This window comes from Haliaeetus albicilla, chromosome 19 (genome assembly GCF_947461875.1).
Source record: "Haliaeetus albicilla chromosome 19, bHalAlb1.1, whole genome shotgun sequence".
Classification (NCBI taxonomy): Eukaryota; Metazoa; Chordata; class Aves; order Accipitriformes; family Accipitridae; genus Haliaeetus; species Haliaeetus albicilla.
The window spans coordinates 27,510,083-27,535,789 of record NC_091501.1 but is presented as its reverse complement, the minus strand read 5'-3'; the positions used below and the strand labels follow the sequence as shown (position 1 = coordinate 27,535,789).

At 43.7% G+C, this 25,707-nt stretch overlaps 1 protein-coding gene across 10 annotated transcripts in view; it reads left to right on the top strand.

The window, feature by feature from the left end:
* The first annotated feature begins 1,615 nt into the window (after positions 1 to 1,615).
* The window catches only part of PRR5 (proline rich 5), a 94,044-nt gene continuing 69,952 nt past the window's right edge, over positions 1,616 to 25,707 (top strand). For 4 of the 10 annotated variants that reach the window (XM_069806947.1, XM_069806946.1, XM_069806942.1 and 1 more), the window contains exons 1-5: positions 1,622 to 1,752; positions 2,146 to 2,228; positions 3,083 to 3,163; positions 4,138 to 4,319; positions 25,175 to 25,347. The gene's annotated coding sequence lies outside the window, so the exon portion shown is untranslated. Of the gene's footprint in view, positions 1,753 to 2,145; positions 2,229 to 3,082; positions 3,164 to 4,137; positions 4,320 to 25,174; positions 25,348 to 25,707 lie in introns of all 10 variants that reach the window. The other 6 variants (XM_069806937.1, XM_069806938.1, XM_069806940.1 and 3 more) reach the window with 6 other exon arrangements.

Sequence of the window (25,707 nt, the reverse complement as noted above, 5' to 3'; positions counted from 1 at the left end):
AGGTTCCTTTGCATATTAATTGTGTTTTAATAATTCGGTTTAGATTTTCTAAGATGGAGACAACTTAAAAGAAAACAGACAGTAATGAAAATGTTTCTTCCAAGGGCTTTAGTTTGTCATAGAGACCTACTGTTTGAAAAAATGCCAGATCTGGAGAAGAAACTGCTCCCTGATCCTTAGTTTAACTCTTCTTTGCATTTAGGGACAAGGGCAGTCAGGGACATTCCTGACATTCCTCCACCGCAGGTTTAGAAGGGCAAAGTTGTCTTCCCCAGATTTCTGGGTCAGTTAAGCTGATGAGAAATCACGGCTTTTTTCTATGGAGGAGTATAGTTTTATAGGTTACATGACTCTTGGACTGCTTAGTTGTGAACTCGACAGTTTCACCGTTTAATCGCAAAAGACACCATGAATTCTGCAGGTATAAATACCCCATGACAACTCACACACTGCTGCCGTTGCCTTTGCAGTCAGAAAACAGGCAAGGGTGTACTTTATTAATCGCTTTTGAAGTGTACCAATTTGCCCCAAACGCTGTAAAGGAGGACTCCTTTGTATGATCCTTACTTCTCCTCTATTAGTTTCCTTCACCTAGTGTTACCATCCAAAGTCATTATAGTCCGAACACAACCTGAAATCAGCGCAGTAAGTCACTGACGTCCAGCTTCCACCGAAATGGGAAGAAAGTGAAGCATGAGCAGCCCCCTCCCAGACAAGCAGATCACGTATCTTGAAGCCTGCAGTACCGTGATGTGGTGTTGTTGGGCATTAACGCCCAAACACAGCCATCGTTTGAGTCCCCTTCTTGGCACTGCCGATCCCTCGGGCGGGACAGCTGAAGCAGGTAGGGAACCGAAGCAGCGTGCCTGGCAGATACCCCACACGAGCTGCGATTTGATGTGGCTGAAACCCGTGGTGGAATCGATTTGTATAAAACTTCCTTTGGTTTAAATCCCTGCAGGGCACGCTTAAAATCCCGTAACTCAGATCAAAACTACCAACTGCAGGCCAGGTGAAACCACAAGTTTTGATTGATACGCAAACCCTAAAGCAAACTCCAGCCGGCCAGCGGGCCCGGGGGGCTTCCAGCTTCCCTGGGGGGGGGCTTCCAGCTTCCCGGGTGGGGTTCCAGCTTCCCCGGGGGGGTCCCAGCTCCTGTATTATTCCCCCTTCTCCCCCCTCGGCAGCCGCAAGCCGTCAGCCCGCCGGAGCGGGGAGGGGGCTCCTGGGCCGGCCTTCGTGCTGGGCGTTCGTTCCGCAGAACACCTCGGGGGGGCTGCACGAAGGAGCTCGGCCCTCGGCCGTCCCGAACCGGCTGCCGCTCACCTGCCCACCGGCACCGGCGCGGGATCCGCCGTCGGTCCCCGCCGCCCCGGCCCACCGAACACCAGCGGGCGGGGAAGGAAGGGGCTGCCGGCGGCCGGGGGGGGGGGGGGGGGGCTTGGTGGATTTAGGGGGGGCTCTGAGGTGCCGCTTTTCCCTCGGCTCCCTCCCGGCGGCCAGGCGAGGCTGAGGCGAGGCTGAGGCGAGGCTGAGGCGAGGCTGAGGCGGCGGCCCCGCCCCGTCCCGCCCCGCCCCGCCCCGCCGGCGCGGCTCCCGCGGCCGCGCATTGTGCATCGCGCCGCTGCCCCGGGCGGCAGCGCCGGTCCCGTCCCTCCGGGCCGTGGGGCTGCCGGACACCAGCACCCCCCAACCCAACGCACCCCTCCCGGGCTCGGGCCGGGCCTCCGGCTCCTTCCCCTCCGGCGCACGGTGAGTGGGGGGCGGCGGGGGCCGCGCACCCCCGGCGGCGCGGTCCGGGGTGGGGGGGGGCGAAGCGGCCGCCGGCGGTTTCTGTGCCCTGGGTCTGTCCCTGTGTCCCCGTGTCGTCGTCGTCCCGGCGGACAGGGCGGCCGCGGGGACCCCTCTGTCCCCCCCGAGGGCCGGGGGGTGCCGGGGAGGTGGGTGAGCCGGCAGCCGCACGGTCCCCGCGCTCTCGGGGGGGCTCCCGGCTTTGTTCGTGCCCGTGAAGTGCGATAAAATACCCCTCGTAGCCGTCCGGGTGAATTTCTGTTAATTCTAGACCCGGGGCTTGCGGTTTTTGCACACTACGGGAATATTCAATTAGTGTTTGTGCAGACACTCGTCTCCTTTTTTTCTTTACAGTCTGAAATAGCTATCTCAGGTAGCTGGAGTTGACTCTAAATGTGATTCCTGTGGGTTGACTGCTGTAAGCCTTATTCACGCAAGTAAGATCCGTGTGCATGAGTAAGATAATTTTTTGCAGAATGATCTTGCATGTTGCCGCCCTGAAGTGCATCATCTCTGATAGCTTTTGCAGAAGATGGGCTTGTCCGTTACAATTTTTGCGTGCGCGCAGTCGCTGTTAATTTTGGCGGCTCGTAAGCGATTGTTGGGAAAGGTCCGGTGTCTTCATTTTCTTCGAGAATACCTTAAGTTGGATGTATGCCAGTGTTTTGATAGTGTAAAAGCAACAAGAGAGACAGCCTTAGAAAAAGGATCGAGGAAATGATTTAGTGTTCACAATGTTCATCGTTTCCAGCCAGCGTACTTTCAAGTGTTTCATTTTAAAGTACAGGAAACAATCAGTTTTTGCATTTACCAGCATGTTGATTAATAATGGAAAGATAGGTCTAAAACTAAATTTTGATGCTTCATTTAAAATAAATGCTTTTTTTCATCTGTCTCACGCACCTGTTAGCTTTTAGGAAAAAGAAGGTTATTAGATGATGATTAGGCAGCTTGCTTACAATTTGAGTAAAAGAAATAGTTCAATATAGGTGGCTATAGAATAATGGACACGCTTGGCATCTAGTATATAGTTGGATGTAGAGGTGTGGTGCTGCCTTGCAGAACTGTTCTTTGTTCGTAAGTTCCCCTGTACCCAAAGCGTAATGTATCGAAAACTTAGTTCTGGGAGTCAGATGAATACTGCGTATAACTCTAGTTTCTCTGTGGTAGGCTATTAATATGTGGCTTACTATGAAATGTGTATTGACAGGGATTTCATATTTATTATATACACCATTGATTGAATGACTTAATGCCTCATCTTTCTTTTTCTCATTATTAATCTAATTAGGGGAAGACTCTGGAAGGAATATGGAATTAAGACACGTTCCCAGTGGATATGCAGTAAAAAAGACACTGCAAAGCAGACAGTGTAAGAGGAATTTCCAAAAGTACTCATCACCCAAGACAGAGCCAGATTTTGAACACTCCTAGGCTTATGTTTAGGCTCCAGAGTAAATTGCTGTATTTGCGGGTCTTTCTTTTCAGTTCTCAAACTTTTGTATCCCGAGTTCTTTGGGGCAACCTTGAGGGAAATGTATCTGTGTAAGCCAAGTTCTGAGTCTTCAACACTTAAGAAAATCAAGCCCTGAGCACTTCAAAAAATCTGATCCTTGGGTTACAGTCATACCTCCCCCCATTTTCATTCTGGAGGCATTTCCTTTTAATTTTGACAGAATTATAGTTGTAAAATGTAGCCACAATAAAGCAAGCCAGTAAAATTACTTTAATTATTTTTTTTTTAACATAAAAGCCAGCAGGATTAATGAACAGCTGTATAAATACACATGATAAAATACAAGAACAGTAGTAGAACTGCAAGTGGGACTTAATCTTTGAACTAAAATAATAGGTAATGGCTAAAAATAGTATTTCCCATTTCATCCATTACAATATTTAACTCTATTGTTATTAACTGCAACAAGGTAGATTGGTCCAGAGCTGGAGGCTCTGACCATTCATACCCGTTGACCTTCTGGCCTACTTCTTTATTTTCTTTTGAAGTAGCACTCTTGCATATGTATTTGATAATAAACCAGAAATGCAAACCAGAAAGCTGTTCTTTAAAGGGAAAATCAGAGTGTTTTTGCCGCACAATAGCGGGACTATAATTTCTAGAATGTATTCTGATCTCATGTAGCTCAGTGCAAACTGCTGAGCCGTGTTCAGGTTGCGCCTAGATGTACACAAGTGGTTGGTCCCACGCCTGGCCAAGAGCATCTTTGCACCAGAGAGAAAACGATTAGGCCTGGTTCTGATCGTTTAACAGTGTTTGAAGTGTTTCAACATCACCGCTAGATAAATGCCTTCATATTAAGGTCAGTGAAAAATTTGCCTCTCCGATAGCCCGGGCCAGAGCCTCTCAAGGAACTGTTGAATTATGAGAGCTGGTAGTTATCTGTTTACATCTGTGGCCTGGGACTCCTTGACACTGAGCACAAAGAAGAGAAGAAAATGACAAATGCTTGTCCAGAAGCATGTCCTCACAGTGGTATTTGCTTTCCCCTTGGTTTCTTAGGATAACACTGGTGAGTTTGGGGTGTGGAGAAAGCAGTGATTAATTAGCTAGTGCATATCTAACCCTTGGAAGATGGAAAATATTGTATGGGTATGATTTAAGTGCTGTTATTCCCTGCTATTAAAGAAATTGCTTGCGTGCTCTATGTCTCAAGTTGGAGTCGTAGGCAATTTTAAAGCATTATTTAAACTGTAGTTTAGGTCTGTTTAAGCAGAAGGGCCAGGGGAAGTCTTTCAATAGGAAAAAATAGTAGGTAAAGATTTTCATGTTTAAGCCTTTTTTTTTTTTAGTAGCTGCAAAATCCATGTGTGTGGGAGGGAGGAAAAGGGAGTCGAATGGACCCAAACGAGGAGCTGTGGTGTGGTAAAATTCTGATATTGTTCTCTTGTGCCACCCCACAAATACATTTGCATTTAAAATTTCCAGGCAAGCCAAACTGTAGGACCGGTGCAGAATGCTAAATGAAACCTGCCAGCTAACTTGGAAAACGCCACATAACGATGCCGGGTGTTCCCTTGCTCGGACAATTGAGTTGAGGATTGTTTCTTGTAACAGTCGCGGATCTGAAACAAAGGTGCAGGGGAAAAAAAAAAAAAAAAGAGACATCAGTTTTATTCCGAGCTATTTTCACTTGAAAGATGTTTACTTTCTGTCACATCACCCTGTGACTGTTGGAAGACTCACAGAAACTGTAAACCCCAAATCCCTTCCTGCCCATCAGCTAGCCACAATATACTCCTTTGTGTCGCTCAGGCTGAAATTCAATCTGCTTGGGAGGCTGACGAGTGGTTCGGGGCGCAGTTGTGATCTGAAAGATATTGGGTGTCACCAGGGAGGTACCCTTTATGCCGCTTGTGCGAGCAGACAAAGCAGCTGCTCTTTTGGGGAAACTTGGTAATGCATCTCCTGTATAAGAAGAAAATGTATTTATGCCTAGTGGCAGTGTGATGTAGAAGCCAGGATGATGACAACCGAGGAAAGAACATGAAAGGCATCAGAAAAGCTCAGTGCGTTTTACCTTTTCACATGTAAAACTTGAGTGTCTGCAGTTACTGGCAATGAACTGTCCTTCTGCAGACAGACCAACGGTGCAGAACAATCTGAGGAGACTGAGGGATGGAAACAGGAAAAGAAAATGAATGCTAAGTTAGCCTGTGTTTTGGGTGTGAAAGAGCACACGCAAAGTCACGGGGCTGAAGCAAATCAAGGGCCTGTGGTCAGGCACGGCTGCTGCAGTGACGCAGTAATACAAGGCAGCTCAGTTGTCCGTGATACCCCGGTTACAAATGGAAGAATAACAGGCTTTACGTGTGCCGTGTGGATGCATCTGGCTCCCTGGCTTAAATATAGGACACCTGCCCTTTGAAGGCTTGAGAGGGAAGGGAAAGAGCTGATTAGGAGGGCAAAGGGACTGATTTCTGAGGAATGATTAAAAATGTTTAATATAGATACGTTATCGAAGAAGCAAAGATGGCAACAATTTCAGGTGTGGGTACTCAAGAGATAATCGCTTAGCCATTGCAAGAGGGTGCAACTAGACTTAACGGGCTGCAAAAGAGAAGGTAACTTGAACATCAAGAAAAAGTTCTTGGTGGAATGAAGCTACTTAAATCTTCCATGAAAAATGCTGGTAGTGTTGTCAGTTGGGGTTTTGTAAAGCTCCTGCAGAGCCCTGGAAAATGTTCTGCGAGGCTGGCAGCTCAGGGTCGCATCTCCCCTGGCTGAACTGTGCCTGGGGATTAGGGTGGAGGTTTTGGAAACAAGGCTCTAGAGTGAGCACACCAGCTCCTCTGCTGGGAGTCAGCTTCTCAGCTCCCCGTATGGTCTGCTCAAGGGTCAGAGTCATTCTCTGCTGGCTTGGATGAGATGCCTGTAGGGAGGGAGATGGACTGCCTGGATTAATAGATCTTACTCCGTCTTTAGCCTGTGATCCAGGAAATAACACTTACCATGCTGGCAGCTGACATGTATGCAGTTATTCTGTAAAAGCAAACGCTTATAGCATCTCGGATGCCTTTCTGATCACGCGGCAAGGGAGGCTGGGAGGGGGGAAGACACTATCCTGTGGTGAGCACAGCAGGCTGGGCTAGAAATACTGCTTGGTTTACACTGATTCTGTTAGTTTGTGTCCTTAGACCCATGTTGAATTTTCCTCTTGAGGAAAAGCTAGAAAGCAGCAGGCTTGGGGTGTTTTCCTGCTTTAAGTTCCAGCCATTATCAGCAGAAGAAAAATTTATATTCTTGGACAGTAGTTACCTCTTCCTTTGCAGAGTCCTGTAATAGACACAACATTGCGTACTTGCCGAAATGCGAAGAGCAACTTCAAAGGGGCGCACAGCTCTGCTGAAGTTGTAGGTGATGCACAAACAGATTAGAAGGGCTGAGGGCCGTGATCCAAAACGCACCGCAGTCGGGGGAGAGACTGCTGCTTTGGATCAGCTCCGGCAGTTCTTCAGTCCAAGATCTCATGTTTGCTTATGTTTGGATTTAATCAGTTTCTTTGGGATTAAGGTATTTTTTAGAATGTGGTTCCAAGAATATAAAGAGGTTGCAATTTTGAACTGAATTAGTTTTATGGTGTTACTGTATACTAGTGATATTGTTCTGCTCCTCGCTTCAGATACGAGGTGGGTCAGTTCATGAAAAGTCTGATTAAAGAGACCACTGATAGCATGATGTAGACAGTATGGTATAGTACCTCTCCTGGGTAGTTTGATGTCTTAACATATAATCTTTCCTCCACTGAATTTCTGGTTGTATCCCAGAATAAACCAGAGTTTATATAAATTAGATATGCTTTTACTGCAGGACAGGTGGAGTTAGAAGTGCTTCAAGGTGGCATGTTGTTGATAGATAGGAAGGAATAGTTTTATTGTGATTCATAGTGGCTGTTTTAAAAATCAGAGACAGTTTGACTGTCTTCAGCATGAATGGTTTATTGGAGGGCAGGCAGGAAAAACACTGACAAACATTTACAACACTGGCTTAAGGATGACTCTCCTCTAATTACGTGTGACTTGAGTCCCAAAATTCCTCATCTATTGACTTGGTACCAGGTTTTTACTTCCTGCATTGTCCATTTGAAGTGGAACGTCAGAAGAAAAGAAACTGAAATTTTGTTGTCTTGATTGCAAAGGAAATCAGAAAGCTGAGAGAAGTTAAGCATTCGTCCAGAAAGTGCATTAACCCAGCTTGGATGTGCTCGTCCAGCCCCTCTGTAAGCCAGTACTGCTGGTTTTCTTTTCACCACTATATTCATTTTTCTTTCTGTAAAATATTGTGTTAAGGTTCTCTCCAGGAAGAATGGAGGGCTACTTCTTTTCCTTTGATTAGCTACTTACATCCTGATCCAGAGAAATACCAGTGAACTGGTTGAATTCAGTGATTTTAATTGATTCCAATGAATAAATTAATTTCACATCCAACTGTCCCTGTAAGAGGAACACTCGCTGTTGTCTGCATTAGTTCATAGGTATGACTTGGCTTTATAGTATCGATTCCTTTTCAAAGTACAGGCACTAAGGATTACATACAGAGAGTCTTGATTCACTCCTGACTGCTCTGCTGGTAGTTACCATGACTTTGTGGGCATGGTTTTGCTTGTTTGTTTTGCTGTGTTTTGTGGTGGAGTCTTTGTTTGGTTTGGTGTTTTTTTTTAAATTTATTTTAATTTTTGCTCTGGAGGGGCAAAGGCCGCTGTCAGCAAGTTATCGGACTTAACAGATGATTGGGTTGGCTTGGCATAACAAAACCTCTACTCCTAAATAAAGCATCGCTCCTGGTATAAATTATCGTATAGTGTATTCTGTCAGTGAGGTCTGAATCAGTCCAATTCAAAGTGCCAGGAAAAAGACATTCTTGTGGTAATTCTGGCATCCCTGAAGATAGAAAGTATTGGAAAATTTGAGAGAGCTTGTTCTCATGAAATACACAAGCCAGTTTTGTAACTGAGAAGCAGCTTGGAAAGTTCAGATAAGAAGCCAGATGTTGGCCCAAACTTGTGAGATTTGTTTGCATGGATCAAATTTGGCATTACAGCATGATTCCCAAATTAATTCTGTAATGTATAATCCAGCATGGGTCGATTTTCCATTTTATTCTGCATGACTTTTGTTCATTTATCATTATTAAACAATTTCCTGGAGATACTCAGGCTTAAGTATGTGTTTGTATGACTACCAGAATTGTCTGCAGTTATACAGACAGGACAGAAAATATTAATGCAGGTTAGAAGATAAATTTTTCCCCATCTACAGCACTGTCTCTACCCTGTTACAGTCATCCAGGATTTCTCAAAATGTACCAGAAGATCTAATTTGAGAATGGTCCCAGTCAGGAATAAGATGCAAGGTTTATGCTTAGCATACTCATGTATAGTAAATTCCTCTTTCTTTTGTTGTTTTTAGGCTCAAGTTTTTAACATTGATAATACACTACTGGCATCATCCCTTTTTGCTCTTTTGCTGGGAAAGGGGTATCCAAAAGAATATTTATTAGCTGATTTATATTCAGTTAACTTAATTTCCCTTTCATGGAGTTTTTAACAATGTTTAATGAGAGATGCAACTGAATTGCAGAGCTATTATCTCCCCCTGAGCACATCCAGGTCTGTCTTGAATTCCCATGAAGGTTTCTTGATCATTCACATTTTAATCCCGGCCCTCATAATTATTTTGTAGCATATGGAAAGTCCTGTAAATGCTAATTCTGGTAGCCTTTGTCAGGCTTATTTAAAAAATAGTTCCAGTCTCTCACTTATCTGCCTTAGTATCTATTGTTTATTGGTGGTAGGATTTTTTTTTTTCTTTTCCTGCCTTTAAACCCTTGGGTTGAGGAACTAAGACCACCCTGTGCTAGGCAGAGTACAAACACAAAGCAAAGTGCAGTCCCTGCCCTGCACATGGACACTTTTTCTTTATGTCTAAATGAGGGAGATTCTTCTTAACTGATCTGTACTCAGACCTCTCCAGACTCTCAGTTGTCACTTTAGCAGCATTTAGATACCCTAGAAAGCAAATCTTCAGCTTAGGGAAAACAATTTAAAACTCAGCACCACTGCTGCAAAAACAAGCCTTGTGCTTGTTGGAAGCTGTAAAAATTTAAGTTTTTAAAGCCTATCTATCATCTCTGTGCTTAGGCAAAAATGTGAAGCTCTTTCTTCTTTGCCTTGCTTTTCCTCTCATTCAAGCAAACGGGCTGATGAATGCTTAGGCAAAATGTGCCCCTCCTTTCGTCTGTCTTGTTTTCTCGCCTTCTTTCAACAGCTGCTCTGTTCAGTGTTAAACAACAGGAGAAGAAAATGACTACTAAAAATGAAGATATTCTATTATCACGTAATCCTGTAAAGAAGGATGTTCTGCTTTCCCCACAAATGGTCAAACTAGAAAGGTTCCATGCTGGCCCTAGAATCTGTGATGGCAAGAAGAATGATAAAAGCACACTGAAATTACAAATCACTGCATTGCTGAGCGCAACTACTGGATGTGGAGCACTCTGTACCGTTTGAAGACTACAGCCTGGAGTGTGATTTTGTCGGCAGCAGAGGTTCAGAGGCAGAGCTTGGGGATGTCAGAGGGCAGTTAACTGAACTAAGCTCTTTTCTAAGCATTCCTTGTTTTTCCTTTGGTTTTCCATACAGGAGCTTATCCGTACACTGACATATATAGATACACATGCAGACGCACGATGTTTAACAGACCAAGCATGAAGGCTGACCTGCTGCTCTTACAACAGCAGCCACCACTCTGCAGGTTTTGCAACGTGTCCTCCCTAGTGCCCCGTGTAACCTTGTTTGGGGTATTAAACGGAATATGACCCTTGGAAAGATACATCTGGTGCCTAGATGATGCCTGCCTTGTACTGACACAGCTGGTGGAAAAAGTGTATGGGGCTTGCTGTTCTTTTGATCCGGGAGAAGGCATGTCCAGGCAGACCCCGGACGGCTTTTGTGTGGTGATCCCATCACCAGCGGGTGCTAGGAAGGATGGATGCGGCTTTATGCTGCGAGGGCGGACCCTTGAATGCTCCTTGCTTCATGCTCTTACAGGGAATGTGGGGAATGCTACCTAGTTGTGAAGACCAATGAAACAGCTGACATATCTATTGGGATTCCTACTCTTTCAACCTGAGCTTTCCAAAGCCTGGTGAGATATATCTGGTAGAGCCCTGAAGAGCTCAGAATGGCTTTTTATCCACGAGTCCTACTGAGCAGTATTTATGTAACTTGGGGCAGGATCCCCTGTGGTTTGATCTTTGGGTATGACCCAACCCAACTCTCTACCACTGCATGATCCCATATAAAGACTAGAGGCATGCTGTGATTTGGGATGACCGCAGTGATTAGGAGAACTCCTCCTGGAGGGGCATGGGAAGCTTAGGAAACCTTTGCTGCTGCTTTGGCTGGCCCCCGCAGCTCCGTGGATGCATTCAGACATCCCAGATGTAAGCAAATAAAAGCCATTTGCTTAGGTGTTGTTCCCCCCCCCCCCCTTTTTTTTTTTTTAAACTGCATCTGCTGTGTTGCACAGTCTTCTGCCTGCCTCTACAAATGAGACAGTAATGGAGCAGATTTATTAAGCTGATAAAGAACAGGAAATAACAATGGATTTAGTGGAATTTGAAGACAGTTCTGACCTCTGAGGAGCACAGCATGGTGTGCTGGAATAAAGCTGAAGGATAGTGCCCTTGGTCATGGTGTCCAAAGTCATGGGGGATGTTTGAAGTCATTTAAGAGAGACTCACTTTGCTTGTGTTTCAAGAACACCTTGTTGTTTTGCTGACTCTACAGCAAAGCCCCTATCTTCCTACCTTGGAAACAAAGTACAAAACCTTTAGTATGCTAGTGGTGCAGGTCCCTCTCAGACCAACACTCAGTTTAGTTCTTAATTTACTATGTTTTTTGCTTACTGAGAGGAGGTCAAGTGGATTGAGGCGCTTGGGTGGTGGCAAGTGTCTGCGAATGGTGAGTCCAGTGCTGTTGTAAACAAACCTCGGAGCTCACAGCTTGCTTTGTAGCTACCAGGCGGGGTGTGATGAGCAGGGGCTTACACCGTCGTGTTACAGAGTTGGATGAATTCTGGCAGAGCGCTTGGGTAAGAAATCTAAGTGCAGGTTTTATGGGAACAAGTGCGGAGAGGTCAAGTAATGCCCATGCATTTAGAGTAGCTAAAGGTATCGATTAATTTTGCATTGAGTTTTTAGGTATGAATCCTGTCTATAAGCAGCACTGTGTGCCCTCTTCTTGGAGCTTTTCCATGCAAACACTGCTATCTTGTGCTGTAGCTGATGCCTGCAGCACTGACAGCCAAGTCTTGTGTGCTGCCCTGTTTCTCATCCCTCCCTCTTCCCCACCCCCTCCAATTTTGGTTTCTTCTAGTTAAGAACTATAAATTACTACAGTAAACCTATTACTCTCTGGGGTTATGTTTATCTGTTGCTGATTTTACCGAATGGAACTGTGCAACAGCCTAAATGATAAGACCATGTGAATTAGGATACTAGGTTGTGTTGGGGGCTTTTAGTCTCTGCTAAGTGGAAGAGCAAATACTGCAAGCTTGAAGAAATATAAGGGAAATACTTACTGCAGCCTCTATGCATGGAATAACTTCAGGGGACGATGCAGACTCGCCAGCCCTGCTGTACCTCAGTACACTTAGGTGAAACACGGTGCAGCTTCCTGGTACCTAACTGGAAGATGGATGTTTGGCACAGCACAGCTTGACGCAGCTGTGACCTCGTGCCTTGTCCCAGCAAGGTTGTGCAACGGGGGACAGTGGCAGCAAGGAGCGAGGACAGAAGGGAAATGACCTTCCAGTTCTCTCTCCTCCCTCCCAGGGAAACCTGGGCCTCGTGAAGTCACCCTGAAGCTAAAGCAGTTTGAAAACTCACCGAGTCAACCCACCACCCTTGCCAGAGACCAGAAATCTGGTCCTCATTTCAGTTAATTCTGGTTCAGCCACCAAACCCCCTTTGTATTTGGCGCTTAGGGCGATATTCCAGCTGTTTATTTTAAAAAGGCAGTCTGGCTGATGTCTTCTTGGGGGAAGAGCCTTACTCTTAAGGGGGATACCAACCCTGGAGAGTCCTCTGGCTCCACAGAGGATACTTACATTCAAATAGAAACAAGCAGAGCTTTTTACTGAATCGAAAATCCCCGTCTCCGGTGCGTTTGCTGGCTGACTGCTGCAGCATCTTATTTGCTGTGCTCTCGTGGCTCCCTGGCAGTGCTCTCCGCTGTCGTGTTTCATTGTATGTTTTCCGTGAACACAAAGGCATCTGTGTTAATCTCTCATTTTCCAGGCGATTCAGTGTTCTCTTCCAGCCTCTGGCTTTCTCCTTTTTCTCAGCTCTTTCCCAAGGTGGAAGTCAGATTTGGTAAAAATGAGGAATGAATGTATGTAAGGGAGACTGACCCAAGTTTTCAAGACTTGAAAATTTCTATGAAAGGAAGCCAAATGCACTTATGCCCTTCTTTATTTCTGTTTGCTTTTTTTATAGAAAGTCGGATCCAGCCGAGCCTGTGAGTCTCCATGACTGTAGTAAGTCAGGCAAGGCAGGAGGGACTCTTGCATTTTTTTGCTTTAGCAAAACCTGTAGCCTTCTGGTCAAATCCCACTGCCTTAGAAAGGCAGCAGATTATTTCAGCTTTTGAAGGCCTACCTGCAGACTGCTCCGTCACTGAAGAAAATGTACTTGAGGGGCTGTGGGGGAGGGAGTGTTTTCCCTTGTGTTTGATTTTGTTTTTCACTTTTAGAGAGCTATTTTTGTTCGTATATTTTTTATCACTTCCTTGAGCATCACTATCATATCGGAAACTAACCTTTTAGAGTATCTTTCTTCTGCCCTTTAATTAGCAGATGAGAGCTACCAAACATCATCCCACAAATATTTCAGCAAAACGGAGACATTCCTGGTGTATCTATAAGGTAAACAGACGGAAGGAAAAAAACATAAGGTTTTTTTATAGCAGTCATATAATATTAATAGTAGACTTCCAACTTCTTCTGAGGCTTCAGAATTAATTTTGAGGCAGGGAAGTAATTTTTTAATTACCTTTAAATACAGTGCTGAGGAGTAAAAAAAGCTGTGTTGACTCTGCGTGGGGAATGGAGCAGCAGTGACCCAGACTGTCTTTCCTGGCGGACTGTTGTGTTGTAGTAGTCTCAGTGAGGTCTTCAGTATTCAGAGTCAGATACCAACTCTGTGTGAAACAAATGGAGTCTGCCAGCCTTTTGTGGCATCTTCTAAAAGCCTTTTTCTCCCTCATTGTTTGAAAATGAAGGGAAATAGGGTGGAATTTTTTGAGTCCTCTAGCATGCTGCTGTGAGATTATGTAGAAATGCTTTTGCTACTCTTTAGTTACCCATGAATGATTGTGCCTAGAACATATCCTGAGAGAACATATGCTTCTGGTTTTGCTTATGCTTAATTATCTTTTTTGTGCTGCCTTCCCACAGCACCTACCTCAGTCAGATTTTGGTCTGTAAATCTATGGTTGAGGCTCCGTAGTTTGAGGATAATGCAAAAAACCCCAACAAATAATAATTCAAAATCCTTAAATACAACTACTTTTATGCTATTTTGTAGATCCTTAGGAGCCTGCTTGATAAAACTTGGTGGAAAAAATTGTCCAACTTCTAGTTAATTTTTATTGAGGTGTGATTGTCCTTGAAGCTCAGAGAGAGTTTTCCCTGAATAAAGAGTCTTGAGAAACTATGCTTAGGCTTGTGCAGTCTCTTGAGCAGCTTTCAGGTTTGGGGTTTGTGTTTTTGGGGGTTTCCCCCTCTTCGTTCTCTTTGCGTCTGAACCCTTGGCAGCTTTCCAGCATTGTTCTCTGACTTGCTGTGAACCAGCGCAGGAGCGGTGCTCTCACCGCTAATTCAGCAGCGATTGAACGATAACTTTTGGTAAAGGTTAGAGACGCCAGCTGAGGATAGGTTCAGAGTCACCCACCCGGCCACATGCGTCAGCTTGTGGTTCCTCCCCATTGTATGTGCCTGTTTCTTACTCAGTGAAGGTGAGCACTACCAAAGCTGGTCATTGCTCTTTGGGATCCTTCTGATTCAGTTTTTCTTAGTGTATTTTTTCTTTCTTTTGTTGTGTACGTGGAATAACTGATGCTCCAGTGTAAATACTGTGGCCCTGGCAAAAGCCTCTCTCTCCTCCCCTTCGTTATAAATGCTATGCATCTCTGCGTAGTGCAGAACAGTGACAAAAAAAGATTCCAGGTAAATTAATCGTCAAAGCACTTTCTAGCCAGTGTTGTCCACCAGCACAGTTTTGATAAGCCCTACAGTGTGCCTTAATATCCAGATTCTTCCTTCTCTTTGGTTATCACCTGACTTTTGCTATTGTTATGCAGAGTTTTAATAAGATTTCCCAAAGTTTGGTTTCATATGTAGCAAAATCTTCTGGTTGGTTGTGCTGCTGGATCCGAAATCCAAATCGTGTTGCCCTTCAACTACTTGTGATCCTAGACCTGCAGCGTTTCCTTTGCTTTCATGGAAGCTTGAAAATTCTCCAACTCCAGTCTTTTCTTGAAGTAGCAGTTTTGTTTGGGTTTTAAATGACGACTCCTGCTTACATAGGGTTGTTACCTGCTTAAAAAAGGGTTGTGGAAATAGCATTAAAAAAGTCTGTAGGTTTGCGTTCTTGCGCCAGCAGAAAGTTGCACTGAGGCTTTTGCTGGATCACTCAGATAAGGCGCTGCCATCCACTTCACAAACTGCTGTTGCTGGTTAAAATATGGAGAGGCACCCTTTGCCGCAGCTGTTTGATACTGCCCCTGCTCCTCTGCCAGCAGCGAGTCTTGCGTGTGTCTACTTAGCAGAATAGACTGAGCACTCCGTAACCCACTTCAGGCAAAATCGGAAAGCTCAGGTTAAACTGCAGATGGGAGCTACCTGCACGGGGATGGCTGTGTTAGTGCTGGCGTGGCTGCTCCTCCTCTGCCCTGGGCAGGAGGGATCCCTGGACCTGGGCACTGCTTTAACCCTCCCACTTGCATCTGCAAAGGGATCTGTTTGCACAGTGACAGTAAGCAGGGGCTTAGGCTGGTTTAAATAAATCCATTTAACACTAGTGCAGTAATCGTGTTCTGGCAGAACTGGAGTGTTCCAGTGAGCCTGGATAATATGTTAGTTTGCAAAATGTTCACCTTTAAATTGCCCAGTATTCTTTTTCTAGCAGCACTTTTTTCCTCTCCTCTGCCTGGTGAGAGGCTAACACTTGGGGCTTTCATTTATGAGTGGTTTTTTTGTCCATGTGTCTTGGTACATGCTCCCAAAGCTCACAGAGGACTGTGCAGGTAGCAGGCTGCCTGTGGTCTCTCAGCAGGCGGTAACTCTTCCTTTGCTGGAAACAAACTCATCCATCCATTCATGTGTGAATATGTCAACAGTCATGGGAATTGTGGTAGGAATGAAGACATGACAATGAAAGTCTCTCAGCACAAGCTGGCAAATTAAAATGGGGAAGACACCACCACTTAGAATGAAAAGGATCTTATTTTTAAAAGTTCGAAGTTGTGTAGAACTTTAGCCAAATTGGGGACCAGTTGGGTAGTCCAGGGTAAGTCATTGCTTTTACCAAGTGGAGGAGAATGGGGAAGAAGTTTTAGGTTTGGTTTGTTGTTTTTTTTTTTACTGATGAATCAGCATTCCTTTTTTTTCCCCTCTTCTTTTTGTAGTAAGGGTGTTTCATTTCAGTTCAGCTGATACCAGTTTAGCCCTCAAGATGGTCTTGAGGCATGTTTGTATGCTCACAACAGTGGCAGGTGGGGACAAAGCAGTGCCATGACAGTTGATGAAGTGACATCATATTCTGGCTGTAGAATGACTGAAGGGAGACTCTTAGCGATATTGCTGCTGTTGCAGTTACTTGATCATGATTGTACTTAAGTAGCTTATTAGCAGAACCATTGTATTAGACTTTACATAAGTACATGGAAATAGACACTTAAAATGCATATATATATGCACACACTTACATATGTATACACATTCTAAGTTAATAAAAAATAAGATGTCTAGTAAGAACTCCTTGGAGTGAGAAGTAACTAGAACCAGTGCCAGTGAGGATGCTACAGCCTCCTTCAGTCCTCCAATAAATGCCCGGTGTCAACTGGCGTGATCTAAGTCTTAATGGACAAGTATATACTAGACTTTTCTGTGATTAAACTGCCAGCCATCCTGCTGGAACAGCTTCCAAATCACACTCTTCTCAGCCGATAGGCTGGGTTTTCTTCCTTGATTTCTTTGCAGCTGATGAGCCAAACCAGCATCACACCTGCCTGCTGTTCATCCGCCAGCTTTGCCGGTGCCAGACCAGCTGTGCAGCAGCAGTTGCCATCTGTCTGGGGTGATGGCAGAATGCTAGTACAGAGACTCAGGAAGTAATTAGAAGGCGAATTTAATTTGCTTTTCAAGCACATTGAGGTCCAAGTAGCTCGCCCTCCCCCTGACAAAAGAATCAGGTGGGGGGGAGGAAAGAAAAGGATAGGAGGGAAATATAGGGAGGAAAGAGTTGAGCTGCATCCTCACCATCTGTCCACTTGGACTTGCGCAGCTGCTCTGCCATTGACAGGTTGCTGTCTCTCCACCCAGTGCAGACGGCCAAATGACTTGCATCGTGAACACAAACCACTGAATATTAATACTAGTAAATAGCCTGGTCAGAATAAACTATACCCAGAGGCAGAGCCTTTAATGGCTCGAAAACCCTCAATATCCTCTTCCTTCTCCTCTCATTTCTCCCTTCTCTCCACCCCAGATTTTCCCAGAATTTGGGAGCCAAATATAATTTCAGTACGTGTGCTTTTTCTGGATCAAATCCCATGCCTCTGAATGCAGCACCATCAGTTTTGGAACATTAAAAGGTTACCTAGAAGCAAAGGGGAATGGCCAATTAGAGCTACAGTGGAACTACTTCTGTGCTTAAAATCAGTTAAGGATGTGCTTAAATGCTTCGTTAGCTCAGGGCCTCTATCTGCTACCTGGTGCTGCACAGTTTCTGACAGTCCCAGCTCCAGGGGCATGTGGAAGATGCCCTCCTTTTATTTGAGAAGAATATGTATTTTGCATCAATTGCTGTGGAAATGTGGAAAATGGGCAAATGTGGATTTCAAGGTAACAAATACTTGAAACTCAACAGAAATACCAAGGGTGAAGTGTGCTTTTGTGAATGGCTTTAGATGCCTTCCTTGAAATCTCAGTTAGGCACTCAATAGGTGTCTGAGGGGTTGCCCCAGCGCAAGGTGTGTGGAGTCCACCTCTCCTCTCCCAGAGCCGCAGGCTCTTCAGGGTGGTCTTATAACAACCTGAGACCTGATCTAGTATCTGTTGACATCAATAGAAAAATATTTTGTGTACCCAATACAAAAAAATCCAGCACACTGCTATTTTTGGTTTTCATCTCCTGGTATTACTAATGATCATAGAGATTTTCCAGAGATTAGTCACTGGCAAGTGTCCCTTCCTGAGCCTGAAGGACCATTCAGGCAGGTGTTAATCTCCAAGAATAGCTCTGCACTTGAGTCATTACTGAAAAATTGAATATTGTTTAGAGGCTTAAGGTGTATTTCATAACTGTTCAGAGAGAGATAATGGGATGACAGTTTTTACATCTGTAGAATTTGCACTGTAGGACTTTAAATTATTGATGGCAGGAGCACAAAGAGATAGCTGAGTTGAATGCAGGTGCTTTTTGTGATAGTTGTGTAATTGCTGCTACTTCTATTTACCTCTTCTTTTTTTGAAGTCAGTTTATTTCCCACAAAACCCTTCCCTACATACTGCCTCCAGCACACCGAGTCCTGACATTGCTTCACAGTTTATCTAGCTTCTGCCTGGTTTCAGTGATGGAGGATCAATGGAGCCATGAACTTGCCAAGTTCTGTGTAAGTCCAAGCCCAGCATTCTCATCTCCTCAAACTTTGGCAACTGAGAGATTAGAGACCTGGCCTGTCTCCTCCCAACAACAGCTTATCCTCTGCTCTCCAGGTGTATCATCCTCATTAGAGAGGCGTCAAAAACTTCTTTTATGTCCTTTCTCCTTTTATTCTCAAGGCGTTCAGGCAGCAGTACCTGCTTTGAGAATGGCAGCAGATGCAGGCTGTGGAGCTGTATTCTCATGTTACTGGGTTTCCTCAGGAAGCTTTTGACTAAGCAGCTGCTGGCTCGTATGTAGTCAGAAGCTGAATCTGAGAGTGGAGTAGAAATGTCAGAGGAAATATAATAAGTCGCTGCCTGCAGCTATTTGCTACCTTTCTTCAAAATCTGCAAGGCTGGTAGAGCAGAAAATATCCCAGTATTGCATCTGGCACCTTCACTGGAACCTCACCTTCCTCGGCAGCCGAGCTGACACCACTGGATTTTGTGCAGAACCAGGGTATAATGCATTCCCTCTGCCAACTTCGCTTTGGTAGGGCAGGGGAAGGGGCAGAAGGGGTAGTAGTGTCATCATTTCTTAAATTTCTCTTTGCAGACTTTGAAACCATCTGTAATGAGCTTAGGATGTACTGCCTTCTTACTGTTCTTTTCTTTTTTTTTTCCCCTTTTCCCTCACATTATTAAATGCAAGTGGCAATTACTTCTGCTTTCAGGATGCATGACTGTAATGATAGTAGAGTACTACCCATCTAAGGATTGCACTCTCTTTTTTTTTTTTCCTCCCCCCTCCGCCCTTGCTGTCATAGTGATCCTGGAAATGGGGAATTATGGTGTTTCACATTTCTTTTGCCCAATCCATGCCACCCAAACAAAATTTTCTTTTGCAGCCAGGGCTTTGTGAGCATCTCTTGTAAAACTCCGCTACAGGTCCTGCATATGTCTCTAATCTGGTGCCAATGCTGGCATCGTTAGGCTTGGTTATCCCTGCTGTGGCCATAAGTAACCCCAGCTCTGCTCTAAAAATAGAGAAATGTGAGTGGCTTTTGCTCTGGTGTATGCCTGAAACGTGCTGAGCCAGAAGCTTGGTGGTTTGAGCGGAGAAGTCCATGTTAATGTTGACGGGCCTTAGAGCATGTCTAGCAAAGTCTACAGATTTGTGAAAAGAGACAGATGAAATTGTCAAGGGGGTTTGTGGGTTGTGACCTTGTCATTCCTTTTTGCCATGTAGACTTGAAATTCTTGCTGTGTTGGAAGTCACTTCTGGCTCCGCTTTGCTGTCAGATGTCTGTCTCTCCCTCTCCTGTTGCTTCTTCCAAAGCTTGCTTATTGCTGGCCGTGCCAGGAGCGATGGATCAGCTGAGAAGGGTGTGATTTGTTTCTCTAAGCTGGTTATGAGTTTCAGTTGCGCAGGATCCATCAGTCTCTTAATTTCTCCATAGAGGGTTGCTGTTGTTCTTAATAGGAAGCTACTGTTCGTGGCGGATGTTTTTCACGTAGGCTTCAGAAGCAGCTACTTTAAATGTGGTCTGGCACCTCTGCAGACAGAGGCTGAGCACTGGGCTTGGAGAGGGGCCGGGGTGAGGATGGCTGGGGGCAGGACCTCCCCATGGTGCAGGGATTGCTTATAAATAGGAAGACAAATTGAAATGTTCCCTTTTTGGTTTTCCACCTCCCGCAGTTCTTGGGAATGAGGAAGGAGGCCAGTAAGAAATGTTGGCATTTTAGTATTTTAGTCAAAAGCAAAGGCAGCTGAAGGGGAATGCCTCTTTTTTTGATTCTTTTTTTGAGAAATTTTGCCGCAGAGATAGTGCCAGGTTGCTGTGCAAAAAAATCCTCCCTGGATTTGCTTGGTGTTCAAATACAGGGGTAAAGCAGTTGACAGTCCCTGTCCGTGAGATTGCCTGAAGTGACTGAGCGAGCAAAGGCTCAAGTGAAATTCTTCCAAAATGCCCTCGTTTACACTCACTGCATCCTTTTCCAGTAAAACCCTTCAAATGCTGCTTCAAAAATTCATGAGTTTGAGCGCTTTAACGGAAGCAAGGGAGAGACTTTTCCGTTTCATCCTGAAAGAGCCTGTGGAAAGTTCAAAGGGAACTTTTAGTGTTTAGTTATGCTGCATTCACCCATCCAAGAACTCTTCTCCCTGAGTTACCTGAAGCTTTAATGTTTTATTGAGATCGCTGTGGGATGTTGACTTTCATGTAAGGCTTGTAAATGGGCAGCCTGTAAAACCAGGGCACTAATATATCAAATATGAATTTAGCTTAAAATGATGGATGTTATGAATAGGATTTTCCAGTCTTTTCCTGCTGAAATTGTTGAATATTTTTCTTTAATTTTCATTAAAGCAGAGCCAGGGTAGTGCAGAAAGATTTAAAAATCTCCAGTCTATAAAGACAGTTATGAATTTGAGGAGCACTGCCGTTGGGATTTTTTGTCTGTTTTGTTAAGTGGTAGTCAGCCCTTGAAAAATGTGTTATTGTTCTACCTGCATGATTAAATTCACAGCCTGCTTGTCTGTGTAAAAACACCAGCAGTGATGCAGTTACATTTGCAAGCTTTGCTTGTGAGATGTTTTCACTCAGCTGAATACAAATTAAACTCGGAGTGCTGTGAAGTCCAGTTCACAAGGTGCTCTCTGCAAAATGGAGCATCGCCACCGACATCTGTGGAAGCACGCTTGCAGTAGTCTGTGTACCATTTCTCCATGCAATCAATTAGTGCTTTCATTTAAGATTCGGTCTATGGAAATGAAGAATGAGGGAGGTTTTAAATATGAATTATTGGAGTTTTGAGTGTGGAGAAAGTCATAATCTGAGATGGGAGATCTTTTGGTTCTTTTAGACTAGGTTAATCCTGTAATTGGCCCCTTGAAGTTTCATTTTTGTTTTTGGTATGTACTAGCTATTTCTTTGTCTCCATGGAGTTAAATTTGACACTTTTTTTAATGCAGAGCTTTCTACAACTTTTTCATCTGACTTCTTTTAAGAATAACATCAAGGATTTTCAGGAGAAATTATCGCCTTTAGGGTTCTATTTTCTTAAGTTTATGTCCTCAGAGATATAAAAGCAGATTAAGTGTCACTATTGCAGCAGAAAAGAAACTCAGCAAATACATGCAACAGAAACAGACTGTCAGCAAAAAAAAAATTCAGCTGTGAGAAGTCAGCATTAAAAACAATCTTATTATTTGTCTGAGGTACAATGTTGCCCCAGGGAAAGTCAACAGGGGCTTTCCTATCCATTTCTGTAGCCAGAATTCATCCTTTAGTTATAATTTGAATTTATAGTATGAGCTTTAATTCCATTGAAGTGAAATATTTTTTTAAAGGAGAAAGGTCAGGGAAATAAAGCCCAGAAGACATACTACCATCTTTTTATCTCTGGCAAACAAAAGAAAAAGTACTTCATAGCTGCAAATCTTTCACAGGTCTGAAAGAAGAGTGAACCAAGGTGCTTGGGAAGCCAGTTATAGCATAGGCTGAACCTATGCTTTGCTTGGTGGGACCAGTTGCAGACTGGCTTGTTAAATGGCTGGGGAGGGGAAGGCCAAGAGCACAAAAGGCCACTTGCTTCACAGACTGAAATAAGGCTTAGCTAGCCCAAAGAAAATGTATACGTATGTAACTCAAGGAATAAAGCCAAGAGTACAGATGGTACTTTTTATATCGGCTTCATTCTTCCCATGCACTCTTTTCTACACTTCTGGTTGATTGAGCTGAGCTTGCAAAACTCTGAAACTAGTGACCAAGCCTTTGCAATTTCCAGCCATTGATATTCTTCCTGGTCATTGCAGCCCCACATCAAAATCTTCTAATAGAAAAAGGTCCGTAATGGTGCTGGGTTTGTACATGACTGACCTTGATCACGTCAGCCTGCCAGGCTGATTGTAGTTTAATTGCAATCACCATTTCCAGCCAGTGTGTTGATTCTTGGCTTGCACCTTTTTAGACTGCAGTCACTGAAATGATAGAGCTCACTTGCCGGCCACTTCACAGCTGAATTGAAAGGCACACGCAGTAATACCCGAAATTAGAGTCCTTGTGACTGATTTCTCAGGCCGTAGCTGGCTGAGCAGTAGGTGTAAGTGGGGCAACTGTCAGCTCCACTGAAATACTGATTTACAGCAGCTCTCGTTGTCAGTCCTGAGGAGGAACTGACATTCCCTTCGCTGAGCAAGTTCATGCTGTATGAGAAATGAATTTCACCCACACTCACAAATAAGTTAATTTTAAAGTACGGTCACTTAGAAAAGGAGGGCAGTTATATTAATGTATTATTTATAATGCACCTGTGATGCATGATCCTGTGTTTTACCCTATATTTTTTAATATTCTCTAGCATTTGGACAACTAGCCTCTCTGCCAGAAGTAGCATTTTAGATTTGAACAAATTCCAAAATAGCTGTTTTTTCAAGCAGCATCACCAGCCATGCTGCACCTTTTCCTCCTCTGCCTCACATGCAGAATATACCTGGAACTCACACTGCCCTGCAGCTCAGAGCAGTTTGAGCTGAATCTGGGTTTGTGGCAGCTTTGGAGTCCAAAAACCTCTGGAGTCGTGTTTCTTTCCATGCTGGTCAGGAGGTCTCTAAAACTACAATGTGACGGTTATGTCTCCAAAAATATTTTGGGTCTTTCACAGTGATTCTCCTCAGAGACTTGTATTGCTGCTTTCCCTATAGCACGGTGGAGGGATGGGTAAGTAGTTCTGAAATTCTGCCTGTGGGAGATGCCTGGTTTAAGGCATGGTATCAATACTTGATAACAAAATGCTATATGAATTCTTGATTTGCTTTACCTGCCAAAATAACATACTGATTGCTCAGCTGGTGTGAGCAATATGCTTAATTACAGTCTCCTGGAACTTCTGTACAACAGCATCATGGGTTGTTTTTTTTTCAGGCATTCTCTTCTTCCCTTTCCCCTGAAACTATAAATAGTTTAAGATATACAGGCCATTAGATGAAAGCAAGATAAATGTAATTCACAAGTTTAAAAAAAAATTATTTATACTTCATGCATGCATTGACAGAATAGCTGAGCTTTGATCGTCAAAGTTGGGTTGATTTAAATAAAAAAGGCAGTGGAGTTTTATTCTGAAATAACCCCCTCAAATCCTGAAGGATAGCACTGTGATGTTGGTTTACTACCCCAGCTAATCAAATTATCACAGGTTATAGGCAAAATGGAGGATTTTTTTTTATCTGCTAGCATAGAAATGTCAAAGCAGGATCTCCAAGCAAAACACTGTTTTCGTACCCATAAGCATCTACTATTTTGAGAACCAAATAGCTATTATTACCCTTAATATCTGTCCATAATATCTGTCTAAAATCAGTGGGATTTCTCATATACTTTAAACTAGAAGATTAAGAATCTTCTTCAACTTGTCTGTTAAGCAGGGAGGGGGGAAAAAGCCAAAATTCATGGCAAGGCCTATTATTTTAGATACGTACTTTGACAGTATCCACTTCCAGCTGAGATCAATCGGTCATAGCTTTTGGAAGACCTCAATGTCCTGACCACTCTAGCAGTTTTGGCAGACGCTCTTAATATAAACCCAGCTATATCAAGAAAGCTCTAGTGTGACAGCTTGCTTTGCTTAGAGCGGTTTTTTGTATACTAGTGCAACATATAGCTGTGTCCATGGGAGTTTTTGTTGGTATAGCATGTTCGTATCCAGTGTACTATGCTCATATCTTGAGTTTTTGCTATACATCCCGCACTGTGAATTTGTTCATGTGTCATCTCCCAGATGCACACGTGTCGCTGAAAAGGTTGCTTTCCCTACCTTGCCCCTAGGTATTTAAAATACCAGTTCATGGCTGTAGCCTACAAGCTGCAGATAATTTCTCCCATTCTGCAGGCTGTCTGCTGAGCTGCTTGTGTGTGTGCTCCTTAACGCATTGCAGTCAAAATGCACTGACTTCGCACAACACTGTTATTTAAACTAACACCTCTGATTTTGAGTAAAATAAGTGGTAACAGAATGAAGCTCACACCCATAGAGCAGAAAAAAGGTGGGAATATAAGGGGGTTTCTTAGTTCTCTTAAATGCAGGAAAGATTAACCTTAAAGTATATATTTGTAAACACATGCAGTTATTTACATCCTGGCAAAGTGGGTATGAAATGCCACAAAACAAAAGCAAGAGTGGTTTGTATGCAGGATAAACTGAGCCAAAAAGGACATCTATACATTCCTAATCAGATTTAGCAGTGTGTTAGAGTTGGTGCTAATGACTATGCAAAGTGTAAGGCATGAAGAATTGCACTCAGAATGTGGATGCAGATGTATGTGGATACTGCTGTGTGTCTCTGTATGGTTTTTTTTTCATAATAGTGTTTTATATTTATTGACCAGTGATTAAAAAAAAAAATCTTTGTATTATGAAGATGTTTATAATTTCTCATAATTATAAATTCTGTGCTGTACCAAGATATCCGCTCTGGAGTGGTTTATTTTGTTAATAGTCATCTCAGAGAGGCACTTCAAGACCAGCTCAGGACAGGCAGTGATATTATGACTGTCATTTGAAGCCCTGAAGAAAGAATTTCCAGTATTTTTAAATGATGCATTTAAGACTTTTCTAGGCCTCATAAGACAGCTGCTCTCCAAAGGTGATCACTGCAGATTGCACAGCCTATTTCAGACCTTTTTCTGTCACCTCTTTAGTGCTGGAACACAGAACTACTTGCACTGTGTGTGCTCACGGAAACTCTCTTATCCTCTTTAGTGATAAGCATAGCTCTTCGCGCTGGTGTCAGTGAGTTGCTCCCCCTGAAGAAAATAAAACAGAAAAGGGAAAAGTGCAAGAAGCAGCATTTAATTGTCAGTGATGAGGTGGAACAGCACTGATTATTGTACTACTTGTACTTCTGTGTCTGTCATATATGGGCTTACTAGTGCACTCTCGAGAAACGACTCCTAGAATAGCAATACTTGCAATACTACTTTTTGTTCATCTTTTGTTGCAGAGCTGCCTTTATTGCAAGGCAATTGACTTTTTCCACCGAATTGTATCGCCTGTCAAGAATTTTCATGTGACTATCGGAAACATGCTGCCAAGAATTTTCATGTGACTATCGGAAACCTGCTGCAGAGTCTTCCCTATTTGCTATTCACTCCTGTTCTCTTCTCCCTTTAGCAGGTAAGCACATGTTTCTGCAACACTATTTTCAACTGGAAAATGTTTCCAATTTCAGACACCTGGAGAGTTCGTTTTGTTGGACTAACTAGGGTTAACATCTGTCTTCCAAAATTTCCCACAGAACCCACTGTATTTTCTGCTGTAGAAAAATATCTGAATAACAATGAAGTACTTTGGGATTTTTAACATCAGCTCATGTCAGTCTACATCCCTCTAGCTTTAGTGCAGCTTAAAAAATGGTATGCATGAACTTTCAGCTGTGAATCTATTTACAGCTGAATCAGGGTTGTGAGCAAGCAATATAGAAAATTACTTGAATTTCTGCACTCTGAGAGGAGCCTCTAAATAACTTCATGTCCT